General features: G+C 52.7%; 8 non-coding genes and 1 pseudogene across 8 annotated transcripts; 5 read left to right on the plus strand and 4 right to left on the minus strand.

Annotated features, from left to right (window-relative positions):
- Positions 1-4,471: 4,471 nt before the first annotated feature.
- On the minus strand, positions 4,472-4,543 carry TRNAQ-CUG. The gene has a single exon. It is a non-coding gene; the product is annotated as a tRNA-Gln (tRNA).
- Positions 4,544-6,058: 1,515 nt separating this feature from the next.
- TRNAS-CGA lies at positions 6,059-6,129 on the plus strand. Its single transcript has one exon. It is a non-coding gene; the product is annotated as a tRNA-Ser (tRNA).
- A 6,427-nt stretch (positions 6,130-12,556) lies between these two features.
- Positions 12,557-12,628, plus strand: TRNAM-CAU. Its single transcript has one exon. It is a non-coding gene; the product is annotated as a tRNA-Met (tRNA).
- A 767-nt stretch (positions 12,629-13,395) lies between these two features.
- TRNAN-GUU lies at positions 13,396-13,469 on the minus strand. The gene has a single exon. It is a non-coding gene; the product is annotated as a tRNA-Asn (tRNA).
- Positions 13,470-18,257: 4,788 nt separating this feature from the next.
- On the plus strand, positions 18,258-18,329 carry TRNAM-CAU. Its single transcript has one exon. It is a non-coding gene; the product is annotated as a tRNA-Met (tRNA).
- Positions 18,330-19,088: 759 nt separating this feature from the next.
- Positions 19,089-19,162, minus strand: TRNAN-GUU. The gene has a single exon. It is a non-coding gene; the product is annotated as a tRNA-Asn (tRNA).
- A 908-nt stretch (positions 19,163-20,070) lies between these two features.
- On the plus strand, positions 20,071-20,122 carry LOC120376089 (annotated as a pseudogene).
- A 1,629-nt stretch (positions 20,123-21,751) lies between these two features.
- On the minus strand, positions 21,752-21,915 carry LOC120376144. The gene has a single exon (XR_005587053.1). It is a non-coding gene; the product is annotated as a U1 spliceosomal RNA (small nuclear RNA).
- Positions 21,916-25,593: 3,678 nt separating this feature from the next.
- Positions 25,594-25,709, plus strand: LOC120376030. The gene has a single exon (XR_005586955.1). It is a non-coding gene; the product is annotated as a U5 spliceosomal RNA (small nuclear RNA).
- Positions 25,710-26,859: the final 1,150 nt, after the last annotated feature.

Genomic DNA, 26,859 nt, shown 5'->3' on the forward strand with positions numbered 1-26,859 from the left:
CATTTCCTGATGTCATTTAATGAAGACTAGATGCCTTTCTGGAATGTTTGCCCCAAAAGTAGCTCTTGTGTCATACAGGAGGCCTGTGATATGCAGGGGGTCAGATTAGATGCTCTAATGGTCTCTTCTGGCCATAAAGTCGACTAATTTCTGAAAAACTGAGTGTAGCACTGGGAGCAGCGTCTGATGTTTTCCTCTCTAGCTGGCTTGCTGCCTAGAACGAACGCTCCTTGAGTGGGGTGATCCACAGGGAGTAACGCAAACCTCCAAAGTGCCTGGCCAGGGGCAGGACATTAGCACAGCAAGGGAGGGGTGTGACAGTGACATCACAAAGTCCTTTTACAGGACCTCAGACTATTGGTCAAAGGTGGTTGGGAGGTGGTGACCTCACAGAGAGATGCTGACATCAGCCAGACAGGACAGGGGCAAGGGGCCAGGGAAACCTCAGAGACCCCTGTGGCTTTGCTTCAGCCAGTCTCCTTCTCCAGGTCTCTCTTTGAGGACTGAGAGCCAGGAGGAACCTCTTTCGAGTTTTCTCCTTCCCTTTTCCTGATTTTACTAGAAAACAGCCATCCCTGTTTAGAAGGTAAGAGCCTCCTCGAGATTTGAAACCTGTTCAGTCTGATCCATCTGGTGACAGTTGAATTCTAGGCATGGAAAACATGAACTTAAGGAGGCAGAATTTTATTCCGCACCTGGGATTTTGTCCCTTAAAATCACTGGGGACGTTAGGGTTTGTCCTTTTTGTTTCACCTTTTCCTCCATCCATCCCTCCCTCCTTTCTCTTTTTCTCTTGCTTCTTTTGTCCTTTCACCTATTCCCCTCCCAACAGCAGGAGCGGTGTGTGTGTGTGTGTGTGTGTGTGTGTGTGTGTGTGTGTGTGTGTGTGTGTGTGTGTGTGTGTGTGTGTGTGTGTGTGTGTGTGTGTGTGTGTGTGTGTGTGTGTGTGTGTTGCGAGGGAGTGCTCTGCAGCTCCCACTCTGGGAGGTCCACCCAAAGATGTGGGGCTGAAATAGTGCTCGGGCAGTGATCCCCACCAGTGGCCTGGGCCATCCTTTGGTCTCTCTGGTGAGAACCCTCAGCCTCCTGTCCTGTCTCTACCCTGATTGGCTGAGCAGGGGGTTATTGACAGGGAGGAGACTCAGGTCCTTGTTGTTCTCTTTTAAGACCAAGGAAATAAGTCAGAACCTGTTATATGTGTGACAAATTTTGCTGCTTCGCTGCTTTAATGGTCTCTGAGGAGTTCATGATTCTAACATTGCAGTTCTCCTCAAATACTTGCTGAATAATTACTGTGAACTGTTGTTGGTCTGGAGCTCATCTGAGAGCACTTTATTCAGGTCGTTCAGTGTTTGAAATTCAAGATCTGATGGTTAGTTTGAAAATCAGAGCTCTTGGGTCCTATTCCCAACGCTGCCCCTGGCTGGCTGGGTGACCTGAGACTAGTCAATTCTCCTTTCTCAGCCTTAGCTTCTCCCTCTTTCAAGTAGGGATAATAATGATCCGCTCCTGCCTGCCTCACGGTGGGTGGAGGACGGTGATCCATTGGAGAGTGTCACTAGGAGTATCAGAGGGGCCGTGTTAGTCTGGATCTGTAAAAGCAGCAAAGAGTCCTGTGGCACCTTATAGACTAACAGACGTATTGGAGCATGAGCTACTGCACATGGCTAAGCAAAGAGAACAAACCCCCAATCCCCCCTGTGCTTTGGGAGCCAGGTTTGCAGTGGGAATTCTGTAGTTCAGATGACTTCAAGGCTGGACATTGTGATTCTTTACCAGTTTCTCTAGCATTGGGGCAGTTTTCTGCTTACAGTTGTGATGGCCAAGTGGTTAAGGTGTTGGAGTTGAAGTCCAACAGGGTTCCCCTCTGCAGCAACGCCTGTGTTTTAGCCAGTCTCTCACCCGGACAATACCTCTGTACAACCCCCTGAGACACTCTCAATTCTTTCCCCACCCCAAATAAATCCTGTTCTGCTCCTTTCATAGAGATCCCTGGGACACCACCTCACACTGTGTCCCTGAGGGGTCAGGCAAACTCTCAGCACCTGAAGCCTCTGCCACTCACCTGGTGCCCCATAGATCAGCCATAGCCCTGGTTCTGCTCCTCTCTCTAGAGTGTGAAAGGAGCCAAGTCAGCGAAGCCATGGGGGCTGCAGAACCAACAGAGAAAAAATAGGTGCTCAGTGCCCACTGGCAGCCAGCCCCCCCCACCCACTACAGGCCTTGCTGACAAGCTCCTCTTCCCCTTCAGCACCTCCTACTTGCCAGTGATCAGCTGTTCAGTGGGGTGCAGGAGGGGCTGGGTGGGGAGGGGAAGGGACAGTAAGCGGTGGGGGAGGGAGGGGAATGGGGCAGGAAGATGCCAGCTGGGAAGAGATGGGACAGCGGTGAGGGCTTGGGGGAAGGGGGGGAGTGGGGGCAGGGCCTGGGGTGGGAAGGGGGGGATTTGTCCTGGGCCCTGCACCCCTTTAGGGCCGGCCCTGCAGGGAAACGCTATCACAGTGACAATAAAACTGACCAGCATTGAGGGGGAGGCTGAGGGAGATTCGCACTCACCAGGTCTCTTCTCTCCCCCACAGTGAGCCTTCCCGTTCCCTGCCAACCCCCCTCTCTCCTTGCAGCACGGCGCCCCCTAGCACTTCTTTCTCTGTTGTGAGGGTGTCTGCTGCCTGCTTCTCCCTTAGCATCATCTCTCCCCCAAGGCACTGGTGTTGCCCATCCTGTGTAAACAGGCAGGCCCTGGTGTGCCCCATAGCGCTGACCTGCAATTGGGGGAGCAGCTGTTGGATGGAATATAGGGGTGGGTAAGGCTTTGGACCTGGACTCCTGGGTTTGCCCCCCAGCTCTGGGAGGGGAGGGGAGGGGGGTTAGTGCGTAGAGTGAGGGAGGGGCAGGGCTGGGATCCAGGGCTCCTGCTTTTTCTGGTTTTCTCCACCTCCTGCAGCGGCCTTGGTCCTTTCAGTGCATTTCCTGTTCCAGATTCATTTGCTGACTTGTGCAACTCACCCCAGAGGTGGCTGCATCTCAGTGTTGGGTGAGGCATCCTTGGCTGCATCACCTCCTAACCGCATGTCTCTCTCTCCCTGCAAGTGACCCTGCAGCACTCGGCAAACATCCGCAAGATCGTGGGGCGCTTTGAGCATTGGGCAGGCAGGGGCCAGGTGCCCAGCCCCCCCTCACCAGAGAATGGGACCCAGATCTCCCTATTTTTTACAGAGATTAAAGAGGGGCAAAGGGGGGCAAATCAGAGGAGGGGGGTGGCCAGGGTCTGAGCAGGGGGTGGAACGTGACTGGTGGGGTCAAGCAGCTGGAGGCAGAGTTAGGAGAGGGGCTGAAGGGCAAAGTCAGGGAGGGGGGAAGGAGCCGGGTTAAGCCCAGGGGGAGGCGCTGCCAGAGGGTGAAACCCCGACACAGGCAGGGGCAGAGGGGTAACAGTTACCCCGGGGGGAGCTGAGACTCCAGTGTTTGCAAAAACAGGGTGGGGGGAGCAGAGGGGCTTTTCTATTTCCCCTCCCACAGGCAGCACCTCTCAGCATGGGCTTCCCAGGGCTGGGCTCTTAAAGGCACAGGCGTCCCACTGCCTAGACACTGCAGCTCCTCTCTGATGTAACCTACTGAGGTGCTGCAGTAGGAGACTCAATTCAGTGAAACTGGGCATTCCCTGTACGCCCCCCAGCCAGGGGGCTGTGCACCCCCTCCTCCGAATTTCCCCAACACCCCCCAGTGGTCAGGTAGTTACATGCAGCGCTGCCAGTGTTGTCACTGGTTGCAAATCTGAATGGCAATTGAAACGTTAACACACACTTTAAAAGCAGATCCAACATATGAAAAATACTTGTACCTCAGAAAGTAAAATAGGTTTGAAAAGTCTGGACAAAGCCGGGTTTCCTCCCCCAGCTGTTGTGTTTGCTGACAATGTCGGTGCATTGGCTTCGGCAATGTGTGGCCAACCTCAGAATTTCAAATGACGATTTGGAAGCAAGGTGTGGATGAGCTCTCCCCTGGCAGCTAGTGATGAGCCAGGGTTGGGGGAGGCTTTGGGACCAGACTGTATTTACATGAACTCACCTACTCTGCCGAGGTGTCCAGCAGACAGAGCTGGGCCGCCCCTACTCTAGGTGCCCAGAGTGGGAGGGAAGGTGTGTGGGGCTCCAGCCTGGGAATCTTCCTCCCTCCTGCCAAGCCCTGACTATCAATCCCGGCCCTGGCCCTCCTTTCTTCAAGCGCCATGTGGGCCCAAGGAAAAGTGTGGTAGGAAGCACAAGGGCCAAATGTGTGGGCACCAGGTGAAGCAGCAAGAATCCCAACCACCAGGGTAGCAAGTTCTAGAGCCCCAACCCATTGTGGCCACCCCAGCCAGACTCTAGGAGGGGTGAGTCACCCAGCAGGAGGGGAAAGATTTGCTCTTGCACAGCGGGAGACAGGGAAGTTGAGCACTGGGAGCTCCAGGGCTTTACCACAAGCCAACACAAGGTCCCACTGAGATTTGAACTCAGATTGCAGGATTCAGAGTCCTGAGTGCTGCCCGTTACACCATGGGACCAGCTCATGCTGCCTTCTCTGCACATCAGTGACCCTCATGGGGCTGGCTTGTGTAAGGGGCTCTTGGCCCTTTACTAAAACTTAGTGTGTGTGTGTGGGGGGGGGGTTGGCTAGTTCCCAGCACCAGTAGAGGGGGGAAGGGCCAATGGGAAATCAGGACCCTGAGACTGACAGTCCCCAGGGGCAATGGGGAGAGGCCAAAGCTCCAAGCTCGCCGCACTGACAGGCCAGGCAGTGTAATGAGGGAGTCACCAGGCCAGGGGGTCCCATCCTCTGTGGGAGCTGGAACTGCCTGGGCCAGAGTGGGGCGGAGCTAAGGAGAGAGCAGGAGCCCGAGAAGAGCCGGGGAGCAGAGCTGTGCAGGTGTAGTGCCAGAAACTGCTCCCTGTAGGACTTTGCTACCTGCAGCAGTTACTGAGACCTGAGGTTGTTCTTATTTGCTGACTTGTCCTAATTGGCTCAAACTTGACAGTGGTTTCTCTAGCAAAGGCCAGTCCCTGGCCCCTTGGTCCAGACATCCTCATTCACACCAGGCTGGGGTGACCAGATGTCAAAGATGAAATATTGGGACGCGGAGGGCGGAGCAAAAAAAAAAAAAGCCGGAGGCTCCCCCCACACCGCCAGGTGGCAGCGGCACAGCCCCGTCTCCACCCAACTCTCGGCTCCGACCCACGATACACCCCCTGCTCCCCCATCCCCTCGCTCCTGGGCCCAGCCTGGGCTCCGAGCTCTGCGGCCGATCTGCGCTCCAGGTCCCTCCTGCAGCTCCCGGGCAAGGGGCGAACCAGGCAGCCGGGCCCGGGTCCTCCCGGCAGGAGCGTGTCTGCCCCACATATGTCTCCGCCCCCCACCCACATGGGTACTGTCCGCTCCGCACTGCCCCCAGCCCCACTGCGCTGCCCTGCAGGCTCCAGGGCTGGAGCAGCCTCCGTGCTGCGCTCCTGGCCATGGCCATGGCCTGTGTGCAAACCTGGGAGGGAGGAGGATGCCGCCTGCTTGAGGATGAGGCAGGGCCAGGGCGAGGATTTGGGGAGGGATCCAATGGGGCAGTGAGGGGGTGGGGCTGGGGGCAGGGCCAGGGTGGGGATTTGGGGAGGGATCCAATGGGGGAAAGAGGGGGTGGAGTTGGGGGGGCGAGTGTCCCTCCAGGCTCTGCCTGTGTGCCGGAGCAGAGGGCAAAATTGTTTGTTTGTCCAGTGTCCCGACCAAACATCGGTCAGGACGTGGGACAAACAGGGAAATATCGGGACAATCCCGATGAAATCGGGACGTCTGGTCACCCTACATCAGGCTTCAAGTTGAGAATCATTTCCCCTTCCCGCTCTGTGGGAAGGGAGACTTTTAAACGTGCTCTCTGTGCGACTGCACATGGCTAAGCAAAGAGAACAAACCCCCAATACCCCCTGTGCTTTGGGAGCCAGGTTTGCGGTGGGAATTCTGTAGTTCAGATGACTTCACGCCTGGGCATTGTGATTCTTTACCAGTTTCTCTGGCATTGGGCAATTTTGTGCTAACAGCTGTGATGGCCGAGTGGTTAAGGTGTTGGAGTCGAAATCCAGTAGGCGGGTTTGAATCCTGCTCACAGCGAAGCCTGTGTTTTAGCAGGTGTCTCACTGGGGCAATACCTCTGTACAACCCCCGAGACACTCTCAATTCTCTCCCCACCCCAAGTAAATCCTGTTCTGCTCCTTTCATAGAGATCCCTGGGACACCACCTCACACTGTGTCCCTGAGGGGTCGGGCAAACTCTCAGCATCTGAAGCCTCTGCCACTCACCTGGTGCCCCATAGATCAGCCATAGCCCTGGTTCTTCTCTTCTCTCTAGAGTGTGACAGGAGCCAAGTCAGCGACTCCATGGGAGCTACGGGGCTGCAGAACCAACAGAGGAAAAATAGGTGCTCAGCGCCCACTGGCAGCCAGCTCCCCCCGCCCCGCCACTACAGGCCTTGCTGACAAGCTCCTCCTCTTCCCCTTCAGTGACTTCCACTTGCCAGTGATCAGCTGTTCAGTGGGGTGCAGGAGGCACTGGGCAGGGAGGGGGAGGAGCAGGGACTGGAGGAGGTGGGGGAGGGAGAGGAATGGGGCAGGAAGGTGCAAGCTGGGAAGAGATGGGACAGAGGTGGGGACTTGGGGGAAGGGGTGGGGTGGGGGCAGGGCCTGGGGAGGAAAGGGGGGATTTGTCACAGACCCCTCTAGGGCCGACCCTGAAGGAAAGCACCGACTATCACAGTGACAATAAAACTGACCAGCATTGCGGGGGAGGCTGAGGGAGATCCGCACTCACCAGCAGGGCCATCCTTAGGATTTATGGTGCCCTAGGTGAGATTATTAAACTGGTGCCCCTGTGCCTGTTCTGCTCTTAGCAACACAAACATAAGCATACAGTATTGGAAAACTTGCCACATTCACGTTATTAAAACCAGTTTTACTTAACTAAGCACACTGTAATGCTGATGGTCTAGCACTAAAGAAGTAGCACTATAAAAAAAATTCTGATTTGACAGAATGATGCAAATAATATAATTTTTTTAATTTGTCAAAATGTTATTGGAAATTTTATATGAAGAGGTATTGAAACAAAGATTTGTTTTTAATTAAAAGCAATCTTTCTGGCTTTTTTGGCTGCAAAATCAGTTTAATAAGCTGGGTTTCCAAACAGTGGGAAAATATAACCCTAGTTTTACTGCTAGGTAAAGCACAAAGTGACCAAAATGAAGTCAGCACAGAATCATCTCATCTAGATTAAGGTAGCACAGAAATGTTACAGAAGTCCTATTGTGCCTTATTTTTGTTTGGAAAGACATTAGCAATAGCAGCACATTCACATGATAAAATACATGATAAATCACTGCCTCTAAAGTTCCATCAAAAACTGACATTTTCACAGCTCTAGCATGATCTGCTGTACAGATTCTTCACAAGGAAGTGTCCCTGGCCTTTTTAACTCATATTAACTATGTATTTACTTTATGAAAGTTGGAGAAAATATTGTGAAAACGTAAAACATTGGCTGCCCAACTTCTGGGCTGGCAAAAGCTATACTGACTCACAGGGAAAAAAAAGCAGGAGAATCTTAGTACAACATATGGTCAGTCTATACCAGGGGTCGGCAACCTTTCAGAAGTGGTGTGCCAAGTTCACTGTAATTTAAGGTTTCTCGTGCCAGTAATACATTTTAACGTTTGTAGAAGGTCTCTCTCTATGTCTAGATTATATAATAAACTATTGTTATTATCTGAGGTCCTGGCCACCGGTCCTGCTCAGGCCACTGCCAGCTGAGTAAATGAAACCCCAGACCGGGTGCGGGCTGAGTGGGGCTGGTGGCTGGAACCCTAGACAAGGATCCCAGGCCCTGCTCAGCCCACTGCTGGTCTGGGGTTCTGACCACCAACTCCTGCCAGCCAGGATCCCGGCTGCCAACCCCCCTCAGCCCACTACCAGCCTGGGATTCTGCTCACCCAGGCTGGCAGAAGGCAGACAGGGGCCGGCGGCTGGGCTCCTGACTGGCAAGGGGCCAGCAGCCGGAACCCCGGAGTAGCAGCAGGCTGAGTGCTGCCGGCACCCCAGACTGGCAGCAGACCGAGCCACTCAGCCCTCCACCGGCCCTGCTCAGCCAGCCACCAGCCCACTCAGCCCGCTGCCGGCTGAGTGAATGGAACCCCAGGCTGACAGCAGGTTGAGTGGTTCAGCCGGCCTGCTCAGCCTGCTGCCAGCCTGGGGTTCCTTGGGGGTCCCCAGGTCAGCAGCAGGTGCTGAGTGGGGCCGACGGCCGGTATCCCAGCTGGCAATAGGGCAGCAGCCGGTACCCCAGAGCAGTGATGGGATGAGCCGCTCAGCCTGCCGCTGCGTACCATCAAAAATCAGCTCACCTGCCACCTTTGGCGCGTGTGCCGTAGGTTGCCAACCCCTGCTTTATACGCTAGTAAGGAGATGAGCATATTACAGCTGCTGGAGGGCTCTTATCAGGAGTAACAGGCTATGGGAAAGTCAGTCGACATTTTTTGTTTCTCTGATGAAAACTGGCCCACTCCCTGCCTCAAACCAAACCTGTCACTAATAATTGTCAACAACTTAATTTTCTGTTTTTGGCTAAGATATTGATTTTTTTTCTTTAAATACTGAAATTGGATTCAGGATTGTTAGCAAGAATTTTTGGCAAACTAAGTTGTTAAATGACAATCTAAATGGCAACACAGTACTACTTTCATGCTTGGCTCACCCCCAAGCCTGCTGGTCCAACAGCTGCAGTAGACCCCAAAATCCACCTCTTGGGGTGCAAAGTGGCAACAGCAGCAGCAAACCCTCAGGTCCAATCACACGCCAATGGGCACTACCACCAGCCTTACGGACCATGGTGAAGTTAGCACAGCATCTGATCTCAGGGACAGGTCACCCATGGAGCCACAGCAGCTCATCCTGCCCTGTGGAGCTCCCCCCGGATGAGATGGATCACTGGCAACTGCCAGCCCGGGGGAGAGGCGCTCCCCAGCTAGGGTGACCAGATCCAGATGTCCTGATTTTATAGGGCCAGTCCCGATATTTGGGGCTTTGTCTTATATAGGCACCAATTACCCCCACCTAGAGTGACCAGACAGCAAGTGTGAAAAATCAGGACAGGGGTGGGGTGGGGGTAAAAGGAGCCTATATAAGAAAAAGACCCCAAAATTGGGCCTGGCCCTATAAAATAGGGATATCTGCTCACCCTACCCCAACCCCCTGTCCTGATTTTTCACACATCTGGCTAACCCCAGCCCAGCCCTGTGTGACATTCCAATCCTGGCTCACTGCCCAGGAAGTGAGTTACTTTCACTGTCATTCCTCAGCAGGCAGCCAGTCAGCCTCCTCCCCCCACCTACCCCCCAGCACCTCACCCAACCCAGCCCTGATGGAGGGGAGGGAGGAGAGAGAGAGGGATGCTCCTGGGGACAGAGGAAAAAGGAGGGGGTGCTCCATGGGGCAGGGCGGGAGAAGAATGGATGTTATGGGGGACAAGGATACTGGTTCCAGAGCTGCAGAGCCTGCCTCACCTCACCTCAGCCAGGGGGAAAAGAGTCACACTCACAGGTGAGCTCCTTCCTCAACCCCTCCCCCCTTCCCTTCCCAGAGACCCCAGCAGCCAATCCCCTCCCTCAGACTGTGCTGCATTCAGCTCTCTCTAGGATCCAGCAGCCTGCTCCACTGCTTCCCATCTGTCCAGGCTCCCAGGAGAGCCGTGCCCCCAAACCTAGCGGTGCCCTACGTGGCTGTCTATGGCTAAGAACAGCCCGGGAGACATGAAAGAGAGATCAGGCTAGAGCAGAAAATGGTTGGGGGCGGGGTGAAGGGTTTGAAATGCAAGGAGAAGAAAAATCTTCCTCCTGCTCCCTCTCATCAGAGCATCTAAAAACCAGGTGAGAGATACCTCTCCCCCACTGAAACATCAACTCTGGTGGGCTCGGGCTGAGAAAGGAACTTCTCTCTCCAGCAGCTCCAGCACACCTAGGCTGGGACATGGACACCTCCCCCCCCAAAGATCTGGTGTGCCTGGCCTGGGACAGGGGAGGGGCTCCTCTCCTCTCCATTGGGGACATGGCGGGATGAGAGATGTGACAGGGCTTTATGGGAAATCATTATTTGCCTGATTCATGTGCCAGTCCTAGTCCTTGCTGACCCAACAGACTGTTTATCCTGCATGCTGATGCCAGTTTGGAGGGTCTGGGAGCAGTCTCCTACCAGGAAGTGGAAGGTAAATGTAAATCTGTAGCCTTTGCCAGCTGAGGACTGTCTGATAGCGAAACTCGCTATCCCATCCACCAGCTGCAGTTCTTGGCCTTGAAATGGGCCATCACTGAGAAATTTCCAGACTACTTGTCCAGTGCTCAGTTTCAGGTATGGACAGAGAACAATCCACTGACTTCTGTGTTAACAAGGGCTAAGCTGGATGCTACAGGGCAGAGATGGGTGGCTACTTTTGCTAGCAATAACATCAGCATTCAATACCAGTCAGTTGGTATAATAGCGAGTGTGATTTATCAGGATCACCAATTCTTGGCTGGGGGGAGGATGTAAGCAGGGTCAGAATGAACTCTACCCTGCCATCTGTTGGTGATGTGTTGTAAAGGCCTTTTGTTGCTGATGTGCATGGTCACACCCACCCCACATTGCATGATGGGGGTGCTTGTCCAAAAGGTGATTTTGGCTGTTGTGGGATCCCCAAACTCTTTCTTAATAGGGCAGCAGTAATAAAATGTAGTAACCCTGGTCATATGAATCAAAAACAGTAGAACGGTACTTAGCAGTTCATGATTTCGGGACACACCCGAACCTACATAAAAATCATTAGACAAGGGACATGGGTTCCAAAGAAAAGCAATTTAAGAGAGATTGAAAAAAAATATATGTGTTTAACATCATGAGATTCTTCTGAACTCTCTAAATGCACATTTTATGGTTTTCTTCTCTCTTTAGTTGAAAAATAGAATTAATTATTATCCTCTTACAAATAATGTGTTAAAGCGTACACTTAAAATCTTAGACAGATAAGTGAAAAATTGAGTTATACTGAAGGAGGTGGACTCTGATGCTATTTAAAAGCTTAAGTTCATAGGAATATATTTTGGAATGAGAACCTGGCAGAAAAGTTTTTCTGGAAGAGTTAGCAGAGCAAGATTGTTAGTCACAGGTCAGTGGGTGGGTTTATGCAAATACTGGACTCTTGAACGGGAGCAGGGGCAGGGGCGGGAACAAGATTTCTGTGGCACATGCACCACCTCTGCAACTAACGTTTGCTACCTCACTCCCTAACAACACACCTTTTACCTCTCAGGACCAAAATACACCGTGAAAGAGATCTAACGGCATAAGCTTAGGGTGAGCAACTGCAGCACTCACAACAATTTGAAGAGATTCAAAACCACCTCTGCCTCTGTCTTTCCACAGCAGGGACAGCAGAAAGGACATCAGCAGCACCTGCAAGAGACCAACAAACATCCATTTCTACTTCCCTCCACGCGCTGCCGTTAGGAACCCATACCCCTAAATGGTGAGTACTTTTCAGGCGAGGGTGACGCTCTCAGGCCTCAAATGCCAGGTACAGTTACTCTGTCCTTGATCCAAAATCAACAGGAAAATACACTGGATTACTCCTGCCCCAATAACAAAGAGACTGGGGAACCCGCAGCAGCTGAAATGACCGTTTGGACAAGCACTCCCATCATGCAATCCGGGGTGGGTGTAACCATGCAAATGACATCAGCTCCAAAAGGCCTTGACGACAGATCACCAACAGATGGCAGGGTAGACTTCATACTGACCCTGCTTCAACTAGATTGTGGCAAAGATTCCCAAACACCGAACGTTAAAACTCACCTAACGCGGGTCAATCCATCCTCATCGTCGTAGCCGCTCGTTATACTCCACACCCGAAGGTAGCCCTCATATGGACAACATACCCTCCTAACTCAGTGTCTGTACGTTAACCTTTTACCCCCAGTCAGGGCTATTGCAGATTATGTATTCCTTACGCCACCCCATTTTAAACCGAACTTTGTACCCCTTGGGTAAGCTGTACGTTGTTCCCTGAGCACCAGAAACTTCTACGCCGAAACTCTGTACCGTACACTTTTTTTTTCTTTGAACCTCATCTTAATAAAATGCTGACTTTTGTTCGAGATCCCGGCTCCTCTTTGCAAGGCGTGTGCGTTCGCGCCGCGTTTTAGTCTGCTAATACGGCGGGGGGCGATTGAGCCAGAGGTGCTTGCCTGCTGCAGACACGGATCCAAGGCTGAACCTCGTCCCCCACAAGCGTAACTGAAAACAGTTTAAGAAGTGCTCCCGTCTCCGGCACTCAGCTACCCAGCTCCCAATGGGGTCCAAACCCCAACTAGATCCTTTTTACCCTGTAGAAGCTAGCTGTAAAATCCTGTGACCAGGGCAGCTGCCTAGCAGCCTGCGCATCTGCCTGCCAGAGCGAGGGCGTGTAAGGCACTAATCCGGATAGTGGCAGCTAGGTGGCAGGGGGAGAGTGTGACGAAACAGCAGAGTGGCGCAGCGGGAGCGTGCTGGGCCCATAACCCAGAGGTCGATGGATCGAAACCATCCTCTGCTACACGTGCGCTTGTTTCTTTTCCCTCTGGGCCTTCAAGCGAGCCGGTGACCAGCAGAGCCCCAAGAGCCTAGGCCATGAGGCAAGAGGTGGCTGAGGCAAAGCGGCGGCCTGCCAGGGAGCTCCCTGGCACCTCTGGCTGCCTGGGCTGAAGGCAAGAGGCAGGCCTGGGCGTGGCGAGGGCCTCCTGTCCTGGAATGAGGCTGCAGTGCTTCCTGGTCCCCTTTTCCCACCCACACCGGCAGGCGGCTGCTGCGGGAGAACACGAGGGAGGCTCTCGGGGCGCTGGGCAGCGCTGTGTGTGTGGCTGTCAGGGGAAAGAGCCCAGGCTCCCGACTCGACCTGCCATTGACTCGCGTGGCTCTGCGCGCTGTCAGCCGGGGCGGGGCGGGCCAGGCCGCGGACGTGACTCAGGCTTCGGCCGCATGGCCGCGCTTTCCTGACGAGGCATGAGGCAGGCCAAGAGCTTTGCACAGCGTACAGGGAAGTGGGAGGGAGGCGTCTTTGAGCCGGCCTGTCTCCTTCGCTTCTCCCTTGCCGCTTGGGCGGAGGCGGGAAGGGAGCGAAACGTTCCCGGCTGAAAGTTTTTGTGCTCGGCTTTGAGGATTAAGCCTGAGCCTCCGGCATGGCTGCTGGCAGATGGGTTTCTGAATGGCATCCAGCCTGCTCTTTGGACCACCGGCTGAAAGCACTGAGGCAGCAAAATGGGACATTTGAGGCTCCCCCCCCACAGGCCTCAGGGAAGCAAGGAAGTAGCACGGGCTTAGCATCGTCCCTGGGTGGGCTCGAACCACCATCCTTTCGGTTAACAGCTGAACGCGCTGACCCATTGCGCCGCAGAGACATGGACAGGCAAGGCTGTATTGAGCACAAAAGCTGGGAATCAGCTCAGGGCATACGGTATAGCACATGCATGCAGTGGTTGGCCAAGCAACAGCAAGGAACTGGACTGCTATGGAGGGAAAGTTCTGTGGGAAGGAACCGAAAAGAGCACCGGGGCTGTGGTACAGCGCTCGCATACAATTTCTTTGGCCTGTTTTGCTGGAAGAGTTAGCAGAGCAAGATTGTTAGTCACAGGTCAGTGGGTGGGTTTATGCAAATACTGGACTCTTGAATGGGAGCAGGGGCAGGGGCGGGCACAAGATTTCTGTGGCACATACACCACCTCTGCAACTAACGTTTGCTACCTCACTCCCTAACAACACACCTTTTACCTCTCAGGACCAAAATACACCGTGAAAGAGATCTAACGGCATAAGCTTAGGGTGAGCAACTGCAGCACTCACAACAATTTGAAGAGATTCAAAACCATCTCTGCCTCTGTCTTTCCACAGCAGGGACAGCAGAAAGGACATCAGCAGCACCTGCAAGAGACCAACAAACATCCATTTCTACCTCCCTCCACGCGCTGCCGTTAGGAACCCATACCCCTAAATGGTGAGTACTTTTCAGGCGAGGGTGACGCTCTCAGGCCTCAAATGCCAGGTACAGTTACTCTGTCCTTGATCCAAAATCAACAGGAAAATACACTGGATTACTCCTGCCCCAATAACAAAGAGACTGGGGAACCCGCAGCAGCTGAAATGACCGTTTGGACAAGCACTCCCATCATGCAATCCGGGGTGGGTGTAACCATGCAAATGCATCAGCCCCAAAAGGCCTTGACGACAGATCACCAACAGATGGCAGGGTAGACTTCATACTGACCCTGCTTCAACTAGATTGTGGCAAAGATTCCCAAACACCGAACGTTAAAACTCACCTAACGCGGGTCAATCCATCCTCATCGTCGTAGCCGCTCGTTATACTCCACACCCGAAGGTAGCCCTCATATGGACAACATACCCTCCTAACTCAGTGTCTGTACATTAACCTTTTACCCCCAGTCAGGGCTATTGCAGATTATGTATTCCTTACGCCACCCCATTTTAAACCGAACTTTGTACCCCTTGGGTAAGCTGTACGTTGTTCCCTGAGCACCAGAAACTTCTACGCCGAAACTCTGTACCGTACACTTTTTTTTTCTTTGAACCTCATCTTAATAAAATGCTGACTTTTGTTCGAGATCCTGGCTCCTCTTTGCAAGGCGTGTGCGTTCGCACCGCGTTTTCATTCATCATTCATGCCCGTCACCCCAACCGGGGTATGGGCCGCCAACAACAGATCTCCATAGTCTTCTATCCTGGGCCATTCGCTCTAGCTGGTTCCAGGTATAGCCCATGTTTTTGCTATCAACCTGAAGGTCGCGTCGCCAGGTATTTCTTGGGCGGCCTCTTTTCCGCTTGCCTTGGGGGTTCCACTGCAGTGCCTGTCTGGTGATGTTGGTTGGCTGCTTGCGTAGTGTATGTCCTATCCAGCTCCACCTTCTCCTTCTAATTTCTTCCTCTGCTGGGAGTTGATGGGTCCTCTCCAAGAGGTGGATGTTACTGATGGTGTCTGGCCAGCGGATCTGGAGAATCCTTCTGAGGCAGCTATTAATGAAGGTCTGGATCTTCCTGGTGGTTGTTTTGGTTGTCCTCTAGGTTTCAGCTCCATACAGTAAGACTGATTTCACGTTGGAGTTGAACAGTCGAATCTTTATTGCCAAAGACAGCTCTCTGGAGCTCCAGATGTTCTTGAGCTGTAAGAAGGCTGCTCTTGCCTTACCAATCCTTACTTTGATGTCTGCGTCTGTGCCACCCTGCTGGTCGATGATGCTACCTAGGTAGGTGAAGGACTGCACTTCTTCCAGGGGGCTTCCATTCAGTGTGACTGGGTCGTTGCTGATGGAATTGATCCTAAGGATCTTGGTCTTGTCCTTGTGGATGTTGAGGCCAACCTGTGATGACGTGGCTGCCACTACGTTGGTCTTCTCTTGCATCTGCTGTTTACTGTGCGAAAGGAGTGCAAGGTCGTCGGCAAAGTCCAGGTCATCAAGCTGGGTCCACAATGACCATTGGATTCCATTCCTACGCTTGTAAGTGGATGTCTTCATAATCCAATCGATGACGAGAAGGAAGAGAAGTGGTGACAACAAGCATCCTTGTCTGACTCCGGTTCGCACCTGGAAGCTGTTTGTGAGCTGCCCTCCATGGATCACTCTACAGTGTATGCCGTCGTATGAATTCTTGATCAGGTTGACCACCTTTGCTGGGATGCCATAGTGCCGAAGGAGCTTCCAGAGGGTCTCTCGATCCACGCTATCGAATGCTTTCTCATAGTCAACAAAGTTGATGTACAACGAGGAGTTCCACTCCATAGACTGCTCGACTATGATGCGGAGCGCGTTGCTATCTGGTCCGTGCATGATCTGTTCTGCCGGAAACCTGCCTGTTTATCTCGTAGCTGTGGATCGACGGCATCCTTCATTCTCTCTAAGAGGACTCGGTTGAAGACCTTCCTGGCACCGACAGGAGTGTGATTCCTCTATAGTTGGCACAGTTGCTGAGGTCTCCTTTCTTGGGGATTTTGATGAGATATCCCTCTTTCCAGTCAGCCGGAATCACGTCTTCTTCCATATTTTCTCAAAGAGGGGTACAGCATTTCCACTGAGGCATCCAGGTCTGCTTTCAGGGCCTCTGCTGGGATATCATCAGGTCCAGCCGCCTTCCTGTTCTTCATCATGGTGATGGCTTTTCTGATCTCGTCTCTGGTTGGTTTATCGCAATTGATTGGGAGGTCCTCGTTGGCTGGGTCGATGTCTGGTGGATTTGGTGGTGCTGGTCTGTTCAGGAGTTCCTCAAAGTGCTCCGCCCATCTGTTCATCTGTAGTTCTATTCCTGTTATAGACTTTCCTGCGTGTCTTTAACGGGACGTTCTGGCTTGCTGAACTTTCCAAACAGTCGCTTGGTAGTATCGTACAGCTGTTTCATGTTACCGCTGTATGCTGCCTGCTCTGCTTCTGCTGCCAGTCCATCCACATAATCTCTCTTGTCCTTCCTAATATTCCTCTTCACTGCTCTGTGGGCTTCAGCATACTCTTTTGAGCTTTGGCCTTTGCTGCTCTAGTCCTGCTGTTGTTGACTGCTGCCTTCTTCTTCTTTCTGTCTTCTATCTTTGTCAAGGACTCTGCTGTGATCCACTCTTTCTGCTGGTGTTTCTTAATTCCAAGCACTTCCTGGCATGCTGACCTAAGTGTGTCTCTCACTTTCTGCCATCTGTTGAGTACACTGTCTTCCTCTTCCTCAGACCGATCCTGTAGTACTGAAAACTTATTCTTCAGCGTCAATCCAAAATCTTCCTTGGTCTTATGGTCCTTCAGAAGGTTGACGTTGTACTTCGCTCTTCTGTCTGACGCGTCTATCCAGTTCTTCTTCAGCTTCAGCTTCAATCTGGCCACCACTAAGTGATGGTCGGACGCCACGTCTGCTCCTCTTCTAACTCTAACGTCCTGCAAGGATCTTCTGAATTTCTTGCTAATGCAGACATGGTCGATCTGGTTTTCTGTCATGCCTGCTGGCGATACCCAGGTACTCTTGTGGATCCGCTTGTGAGGAAAGATGCTGCCTCCTATGACCAGATTGTTAAGTGCACACAGATCCACAAATCTCTCTCCATTCTCACTCATCTCTTCCAGAGCATGGGTCCCCATGACTTGTTCGTATCCTGTGTTATCAGGTCCAATTTTGGCATTAAAGTCTCCCATAAGGATGGTAATGTCTTTGTCTGGGAGAGTCTCTAATATTTTCTGGAGTCTGTTGTAAAAGTAGTCTTTGTCCTCCTCTTCACTGTCATTGGTTGGAGCGTAGCACTGAACAACATTCATCTTAGTCCTCTTCATTTTAGTTCTGAAGGATGCTGTGATGATCCTGGGACCATGTGCCTCCCAACCAATCAGTGCTCTCTGTGCCTGCTTGGACAACATGAAGCCTACTCCCTGTGTGTGGTGTGCGTCGCTCTCTTCATGTCCTGAATACAGCAACAGCTCTCCTGTCAACAGTCGTCTCTGTCCAGCTTGCGTCCATCTTGTCTCGCTAATGCCTAGTAGGGTCAGGTTGTTGCTCCTCATCTCTGCTGCAACCTGCGCCATCTTTCCTGACTCGTACATGGTCCTCACGTTCCATGTGCCGATGGTAATCCTCCTGGCTGCAAGAAGGGTGATCGGCTTAGTGGCTTCCTCGCAGCTTTCACCACCCAGCGTCATGCATCTTCGAGTTGAAGACCCTTCTTTTTCCAGGCTAAAAGTCTGTTAACTCTATTGTTGGCGTTTCTGTAGCAAGCTGATTTTTACAGGGTGGAGTTGCTAGCCCCACGCCCAACCCTCCTCCTTTACCCTGACTTGGGACAGGCAGATGGCCCCAAAGGACCTCTCTGGTGGAGTTGCGCCGCGTTTTAGTCTGCTAATACGGCGGGGGGCGATTGAGCCAGAGGTGCTTGCCTGCTGCAGACACGGATCCAAGGCTGAACCTCGTCCCCCACAAGCGTAACTGAAAACAGTTTAAGAAGTGCTCCCGTCTCCGGCACTCAGCTACCCAGCTCCCAATGGGGTCCAAACCCCAACTAGATCCTTTTTACCCTGTAGAAGCTAGCTGTAAAATCCTGTGACCAGGGCAGCTGCCTAGCAGCCTTCGCATCTGCCTGCCAGAGCGAGGGCGTGTAAGGCACTAATCCGGATAGTGGCAGCTAGGTGGCAGGGGGGAGAGTGTGAAGAAACAGCAGAGTGGCGCAGCGGGAGCGTGCTGGGCCCATAACCCAGAGGTCGATGGATCGAAACCATCCTCTGCTACACGTGCGCTTGTTTCTTTTCCCTCTGGGCCTTCAAGCGAGCCGGTGACTAGCAGAGCCCCAAGAGCCTAGGCCATGAGGCAAGAGATGGCTGAGGCAAAGCGGCGGCCTACCAGGGAGCTCCCTGGCACCTCTGGCTGCCTGGGCTGAAGGCAAGAGGCAGGCCTGGGCGTGGCGAGGGCCTCCTGTCCTGGAATGAGGCTGCAGTGCTTCCTGGTCCCCTTTTCCCACCCACACCGGCAGGCGGCTGCTGCGGGAGAACACGAGGGAGGCTCTCGGGGCGCTGGGCAGCGCTGTGTGTGTGGCTGTCAGGGGAAAGAGCCCAGGCTCCCGACTCGACCTGCCATTGACTCGCGTGGCTCTGCGCGCTGTCAGCCGGGGCGGGGCGGGCCAGGCCGCGGACGTGACTCAGGCTTGGGCCGCATGGCCGCGCTTTCCTGACGAGGCATGAGGCAGGCCAAGAGCTTTGCACAACGTACAGGGAAGTGGGAGGGAGGCGTCTTTGAGCCGGCCTGTCTACTTCGCTTCTCCCTTGCCGCTTGGGCGGAGGCGGGAAGGGAGCGAAACGTTCCCGGCTGAAAGTTTTTGTGCTCGGCTTTGAGGATTAAACCTGAGCCTCCGGCATGGCTGCTGGCAGATGGGTTTCTGAATGGCATCCAGCCTGCTCTTTGGACCACCGGCTGAAAGCACTGAGGCAGCAAAATGGGACCTTTGAGGCTCCCCCCCACAGGCAAGCAAGGAAGTAGCACGGGCTTAGCGTCGTCCCTGGGTGGGCTCGAACCACCATCCTTTCGGTTAACAGCCGAACGCGCTGACCCATTGCGCCACAGAGACATGGACAGGCAAGGCTGTATTGAGCACAAAAGCTGGGAATCAGCTCAGGGCATACGGTATAGCACATGCATGCAGTGGTTGGCCAAGCAACAGCAAGGAACTGGACTGCTATGGAGGGAAAGTTCTGTGGGAAGGAACCGAAAAGAGCACCGGGGCTGTGGTACAGGGCTCGCATACACTTTCTTTGGCCTGTTTTGCTGGAAGAGTTAGCAGAGCAAGATTGTTAGTCACAGGTCAGTGGGTGGGTTTATGCAAATACTGGACTCTTGAACGGGAGCAGGGGCAGGGGCGGGCACAAGATTTCTGTGGCACATGCACCACCTCTGCAACTAACGTTTGCTACCTCACTCCCTAACAACACACCTTTTACCTCTCAAGACCAAAATACACCGTGAAAGAGATCTAACGGCATAAGCTTAGGGTGAGCAACTGCAGCACTCACAACAATTTGAAGAGATTCAAAACCACCTCTGCCTCTGTCTTTCCACAGCAGGGACAGCAGAAAGGAGATCAGCAGCACCTACAAGAGACCAACAAACATCCATTTCTACTTCCCTCCACGTGCTGCCGTTAGGAACCCATACCCCTAAATGGTGAGTACTTTTCAGGCGAGGGTGACGCTCTCAGGCCTCAAATGCCAGGTACAGTTACTCTGTCCTTGATCCAAAATCAACAGGAAAATACACTGGATTACTCCTGCCCCAATAACAAAGAGACTGGGGAACCCGCAGCAGCTGAAATGACCGTTTGGACAAGCACTCCCATCATGCAATCCGGGGTGGGTGTAACCATGCAAATGACATCAGCCCCAAAAGGCCACGGGCTGGGAGAGTAGTCACCCTGACTTTTGGGAGCATAGGCGGTTGCCCCGGCAGCGCCTCTGCCGCGTGTTCTACATACTCTGCTTTCTCTTCAGTTTGTATAAATCTTTTGCCTTTTACTAAAGATTTCCATGACGAGCTCCTTCTTTTCGGCAGCGTTGAACATGCCAGGGCACAGTCAGATTCTGGATGCTCATCTGAATGTAACGCCTAGCTCTCACCTTTATTTCTGTTTCTTAGCTCTTTTGGGCCATTGATCTTTGGTCTGACTCGTAGGATCCCTGCATTAGGAGAGATAGCTAATTAATGAGCCTATAAACCTTGGAAATCAAATGAAACCTGAAGTCTGTAGAAGACCTCGAAAGGCCCTTGGGGGGTGGAGTGCGAGCTGAGGAAGAGTTTCCTGCACAGCTTACCTCTCCATTCTCATTTTCCTGTCCTGAGCGCAAAAGCCAGGAAGCAGCTCCGGGTAGGGAGGGGATACCATATGTGTGCAGTGGTTAGACAGGAAACAGCAAGGAACTGGACTCGTATGGAGTGAAACTGTAAGCATCTTCTGTATGCCTGATGACTGCAGGTTTGAGAGAGTTATGTGGGAAGTGGAGGCTTTCGGTGGCTTTCAGAGGAAATGTAATGGAAAGGCAGCCGAAAATGGAATCCTAGGTTTTTAAACAATCCTTCACTAAGACACCAAACAGCTCAGGTCTAGTTACTCATTGAAAATTAGAATAAAGTCACAGCAAGATTTCATCATAAATGAAGTCAAACCCTAAAGATTTCAGAACACAACTGCTATAAGGAACCACGAGGGAAGCAATACAAAGTCAACCTTGCCTCAGAGAAAGGCAGTTAAACAATTTCTCTTTTTTTAAAGCAGCATAATCTCCCCAAACGGAAGGGTCCTGTTCCCGGAGAAGGGTCCCGGAGAGGGTTTTCCTCGTTGGTGCCGGCCATCCACCTGCCCGAAAGGCGGGAGCTAGGTCGACGGAAGAATTCTTCCGACCAAGGCGCGGACTGATGTAGCCGCGTCGATTTACGTTCCCCGTGCAGCCCAGGCCCGAGGGTCGGTGCGTGCTGAACAGTTAAGTCAAAACAGCTCCGTCCGTCAGAGGTGTGCAAAAGGGAAAACCCGCTGCTGGGCGACACGGCCACGCCGCCCTAACCCGCAGCGTAGCTAAAGGGCATTCGGGGAGGCGGTGGGTGGGCCTCAAGCAACGGAAAGCCCTCCTCCAGCATGGGGTTGTGACAGCCTAGTCTCCGTAGCACAGACAGGGTGGCCACCAAGAGACAGGAACAGACAGCGAAAGCCAAAGCGGCCCCAGGGCAGGGGGCCAGGCTGCCTGTTGAACGAGGAGACCGGGTGGGACAGGCGTTTTGGACAGGCCGTCCTCCCGTCAAAAGAGGAAGAGCCCGAGAAGAAGGGCCAGGCAAGAAGCTACAAGCAGGGAAAGAAGCAGAGCAGGCAGGCAGGCAGCTCCCCTTAGAGCCAAGGAAGGCACCGGTCCAAGCCCCCCAAAAGCAGACTAGAGAGCAGATCAGCTGCAAAAGACTAGGGAAAGCCAAGAACACAGAGAGACCCAAGTAAAGTTTCAGAGCTGAGCTTTGCTTACAAGGAGGAACGTGTGACAAAGATACTTAGAAGTACAGGGCCTGTGGAAAAGAGCACTCCCAAAGGCCCAGAATAACAGCTGTTTTCCTGAAAATCTGCTTTGCAGTGCACTAAGCCTAAACAGCCCACTATCGGTTGTCTGTTGTTCAAACCAATCACCAGGGGAGAGCGCGAACGCAGTCCCCCACTACCACAAATTATGCAGTCAAGTTTCCCGCATTTGGGGAAATTGCAGGGGTCAGCACACCCGCAGTGCAATGGATGAGCCTCACCCTGGGAAAACCACCTTCATGATCATGGTATCTCCCCTGCCAGGTAAGTATGAGTTCCTGCTGCCCGGCCGCCCGCCCTCGCTCGCCCCGCACTTATAACACACGGGGCGGACCGCCGCGCCCCCACCGCCGGCCTCGCCCACACCGGCCCCCACTGCCGACAGCTGCCCCGACGTGGCCCCCGGAGACCGTCCCTTCCCCACGCCGAGCTCCCGGTGCCAAAGTCGGGCCCTGCCTGGCAGCCTGCGTCCGCTCCCACGATGCTCTGCTCGCACACAGATCTGCATACCTGCTCACGCGGCTCCGCCCCTCCGCTCGGGCCCCTCCCCCTGCCCGCCCGGGCCACCGCTCTTGCGTGCTCAGCTCTTTGAGCTCAGATGGGGTGTAGTGCTCAGATCGAGTGCGACAGACCTTAACTTTGCCATGTGAGGGTCATTCTAGCCCCATTACCTGGCTTGCTTATTTATACCTACGACTGTCTTTAACTGTTGTATGCGTGATGTACCCTCACTGCTTGCTGACTGTATCTTGAACTCACCCACAGTATACCCCACATTGGGGACATTGCACACTGTATAAGTTATGTGCTGTCCAATACCAAAGTACTAGCATCCCCCTATACTCTGTATGTCAGCCCTGATGTCCAGTTTCTGATGTTACAAACTCTCTGTATTATCTATTCTTAAACATTTTCTAATAAACATTTAAAACTAAAATTGCCCTATACTCTGTATGTCACCCCCGATGACCAATATCTGACATTTCAACTCTCTGTATCGTTCATTTTCAAATATTTTCTAATAAACTTTTAAATCTTGGCCTATCCAAGTGCTTGGCCGTGATCAAGTGTCTTGATGTTTTTGGTCTTTTGGCCTCGAGATGAAAACCTTGTCTGTGTCTTGGGAACCTTGAGGTAAAAAATTATCTAAGTTGTAGCGGGTCCCGTCCCGGGAAGCCAGGCCATCAGAGAGACGACGTGGCCCACCTGCTGCTGGGGAAAGAGTGCAGCTTGCATTTCGCTTCTCTCTCGCTCTCTCCCCACCGGAAGTTGGTCCAATACAAGAGTGACCTCCCCTGCCTTGTCTCACGTCAGTTTCTCCTCAGGGCAGAAGGTCGGGTGTTGTCAGCCACTCTCCAGAAACTGGACGGCCACTCGATCCCTTTGTTACCTGCCAAGTGAGGCTGAGTGCACTGGCAGGCAGCGTTTGAAGAAGTGGAAGATTGGACAAATGACCAGGGAGGAGTATAAAAATATTGCTCAGGCACGCAGGAGTGAAATCAGGAAGGGCAACTCACGCTTGGAGTTGCAGCTAGCAAGAGATGTTAAGAGTAACAACAAGAAGGGTTTCTTCAGGGAGGTTAGCAACAAGAAGAAAGTCAAGGAAAGTGTGGGCCCCTTACAGAATGAGGGAGGCGACCTAGTGACAGAGGATGTGGAAAAAGCTAATGTACTCAATGCTTCCCCACCCTCCCCCTTCGTGATTTTGTCTTCACGAACAAAATCAGCTCCCAGACTGCTGCTCTGGGCAGCACAGCATGGAGAGGAGGTGACCAGCCCTCTGTGGAGAAAGAAGTGCTTCGGGACTATTTAGAAAAGCTGGATAAGCACAAATCCATGGGGGATGCGCTGCATCCGAGGGTGCTAAAGGAGTTGGCGGGTGTGATTGCAGAGCCACTGGTCATTATCTTTGAAAATTCATGGCCATTGGGGGAGGTCCCAAATGACTGGGAAAAGGCTAATGTAGTGCCCATCTTTAAAAGAGGGAAGAAAGAAGGAGGATCCGGGGAACTACAGGCCAGTCAGCCTCACCTCAGTCCCTGGAAAAATCATGGAGCAGGTCCTCAAGGAATCAATTCTGAAGCACTTAGAGGAGAGGCAAGTGATCAGGAGCGGTCAGCATGGATTCAGCAAGGGCAAGTCATGCCTGACTAACCTAATTGCCTTCTGTGAGGAGAGAACTGGGTCTGTGGATGAGGGAAAAGCAATGGATGTGTTCTTCCTTGACTTTAGCAAAGTTTTTGATACGGTCTCCCACAGTATTCTTGTCGGCAAGTTCAAGAAGTTTGGGCTGGATGAATGGACTATAAGGTGGACTATAAGCTGGCTAGGTCCTCGGGCTCAACGGGTAGTGATCAATGGCTCCACGTCTAATTGGCAGCCGGTCTCAAGCGGCGTGCCCCAAGGCTCGGTCCTGGGGCCGGTTGTGTACAATATCTTCGTTAAGGATCTGGAGGATGGCGTGGACTGCACTCTCAGCAAGTTTGCAGATGACGCTAAACTGGGAGGAGCGGTCGATACGCTGGAGGGTACGGATAGGCTACAGAGGGACCTAGACAAATTGGAGGATTGGGCTGAAAGAAACCTGATGAGGTTCAACAAGGACAAGTGCCCAGTCCTGCACTTAGGACGGAAGAATCCCGTGCACTGCTCCAGACTAGGGACCGAATGGCTAGGCAGCAGTTCTGCAGAAAAGGACCTAGAGGTTACAGTGGAAGAGAAGCTGGATATGAGTCGACAGCGTGCCCTTGTTGCCAAGAAGGCTAACGGCATTTTGGACTGTATACGTAGGGGCATTGCCAGCAGATCGAGGGATGTGGTTGTTCCCTTCTCTTCGACGTTGATGAGGCCTCATCTGGAGTACCGTGTCCGGTTTTGGGCCCCACACTGCAAGAAGGATGTGGAAAAACTGAAAAGAGTCCAGCATAGGGCAACAAAAGTGATTAGGGGGCTGGAAGACATGATTTATGAGGAGAGGCTGAGGGAACTGGGATTGTTTAGTCTGCAGAAGAGAAGAATGAGGGGGGAGTTGATCGCTGCTTTCAACTACCTGAAAGGGGGTTCCAAAGAGGATGGATCTAGACTGTTCTCAGGGGCACCAGATGACAGAACGAGGAGCAATGGTCCCAAGTTGCGGTGGGGAAGGTTTAGGTTGGATCGTAGGAAAACCCTTTTTCACTAGGAGGGTGGTGAAGCACTGGAATGGGTTCCCTAGGGAGGTGGTGGAATCTCCTTCCTGAGAGGTTTTTAAGGTCAGCCTTGACAAAGCCCTGGCTGGGATGATTTAGTTGGGGATTGGGTTGGACTAGATGACCTCCTGAGGTCCCTTCCAACCCTGATAGTCCATGATTTGAAGCTGTTCCCGTGTATCAAGGTGAGCTGCAGCTCAGCGAACCCCAAGGATCTGAGCGAGGCGAACTACTTTGCAGCAGAGGCAGACCAAGCGGCAGGTACAACGCGGGGTCGCACCCCGGCCGGCAGATAGAATCTCATGTGCGAGATCCCGGCTCCTGTTACTTTGCAAAGTGTGTGCGTTTGCTCCGGGTTTTAGCTGTGGGCCAAGTGCCCTCTGGCTTCTCGTCCGGGCTCCGTCCTCCATGCGCCTGAGCATCAGCGGGACTGTCTCAGGAGAGCAGCTGCCCCATCCCAATCTCCGCCCAGCCGGGGAAGGAGCAGAGGCAGCCCGGAGAAAAGACTCCTTTGAGTGCCGGAGACGGCCGGAGCATCTTATTTGCATAGTCACAGTGCATTGCGTGCAGCGAAGCGAGTCCCTGGTCGAGGGGCTGGTTTTGCTCCCTGTGTCCCCGGTTTCGATGATCCAACTCGGGCTGCCAATCGGTTCAATTCCATTTCCTCTGAAAGCTAGCGGTGTAGGGGGCTGGGAGAGTAGTCACCCTGACTTTTGGGAGCGTAGGCGGTTGCCCCGGCAGCGCCTCTGCCACGAGTTCTACATACTCTGCTTTCTCTTCAGTTCGTATAAATCTTTCGCCTTTTACTAAAGATTTCCGTGGCGAGGAATGTTGATGAGTTTGTACCCAATTTTTTAAGGCTTTGCTTTGGCAAGGCTGTTGCCTGCTGTGAGAAAAACAGAAGAGTGCTCCCTGAGCTGGTGTCACTGGCTGAAGCTTTTCTATAGTATGAAAAAAGTATAGTAGGGGGCACCTGGCATTGGCCGCTGTCAGCAGACAGGATACTGGGCTAGGTCTTTAACTTGGATGGGTAGCTAGGAAGACGGTCAATCAGACAGAACCCGTTTGACAAACCTTTTCATTTCCTTGTTATTGCCTGACTCCTTTAATTCTTTTCCTTTTCCTTATTTCCCAGCAGACCGACTAGCCACCAGATTTGGGTGCTACCTGACGAGCTCCTTCTTTTGGGCAGCGTTGAACATGCCAGGGCACAGTCAGCTTCTGGATGCTCATCTGAATGTAACGCCTAGCGCTCAGCTTTATTTCTGTTTCTTAGCTCTTTTGGGCCATCCATCTTTGGTCTGACCCGTAGGATCCCTGCATTAGGAGAGATGGCTAATTAATGAGCCCATAAACCTTGGAAATCAAATGAAACCTGAAGTCCGTAGAAGACCTCGAAAGGCCCTTGGGGGGTGGAGTGCGAGCTGAGGAAGAGTTCCCTGCACAGCTTACCTCTCCATTCTCGTTTTCCTGTCCTGAGCGCAAAAGCCAGGAAGCAGCTCCGGGTAGGGAGGGGATACCATATGTGTGCAGTGGTTAGACAGGAAACAGCAAGGAACTGGACTCGTATGGAGTGAAACTGTGAGCATCTTCTGTATGCCTGATGACTGCAGGTTTGAGAGAGTTATGTAGGAAGTGGAGGCTTACGGTGGGCTTTCAGAGGAAATGTAATGGAAAGGCAGCCGAAAGTGGAATCCCAGGTTTTTAAACAATCCTCCACTAACACACCAAACAGCTCAGGTCTAGTTACTCATTGAAAATTAGAATAAAGTTACAGCAAGATTTCATCATAAATGAAGTCAAACCCTAAAGATTTCAGAACACAACTGCTATAAGGAGCCACGAGGGAAGCAATACAAAGTCAACCTTGCCTCAGAGAAAGGCAGTTAAACAATTTCTCTTTTTTAAAGCAGCATAATCTCCCCAAAAGGAAGGGCACTGTTCCCGGAGAAGGGTCCTGGAGAGGGTTTTCCTCGTTGGTGCCGGCCATCCACCTCCCCGAAAGGCGGGAGCTAGGTCGACGGAAGA

The sequence above is a fragment of the Mauremys reevesii genome, linkage group 12 (assembly GCF_016161935.1).
Source record: "Mauremys reevesii isolate NIE-2019 linkage group 12, ASM1616193v1, whole genome shotgun sequence".
NCBI lineage: Eukaryota > Metazoa > Chordata > Testudines > Geoemydidae > Mauremys > Mauremys reevesii.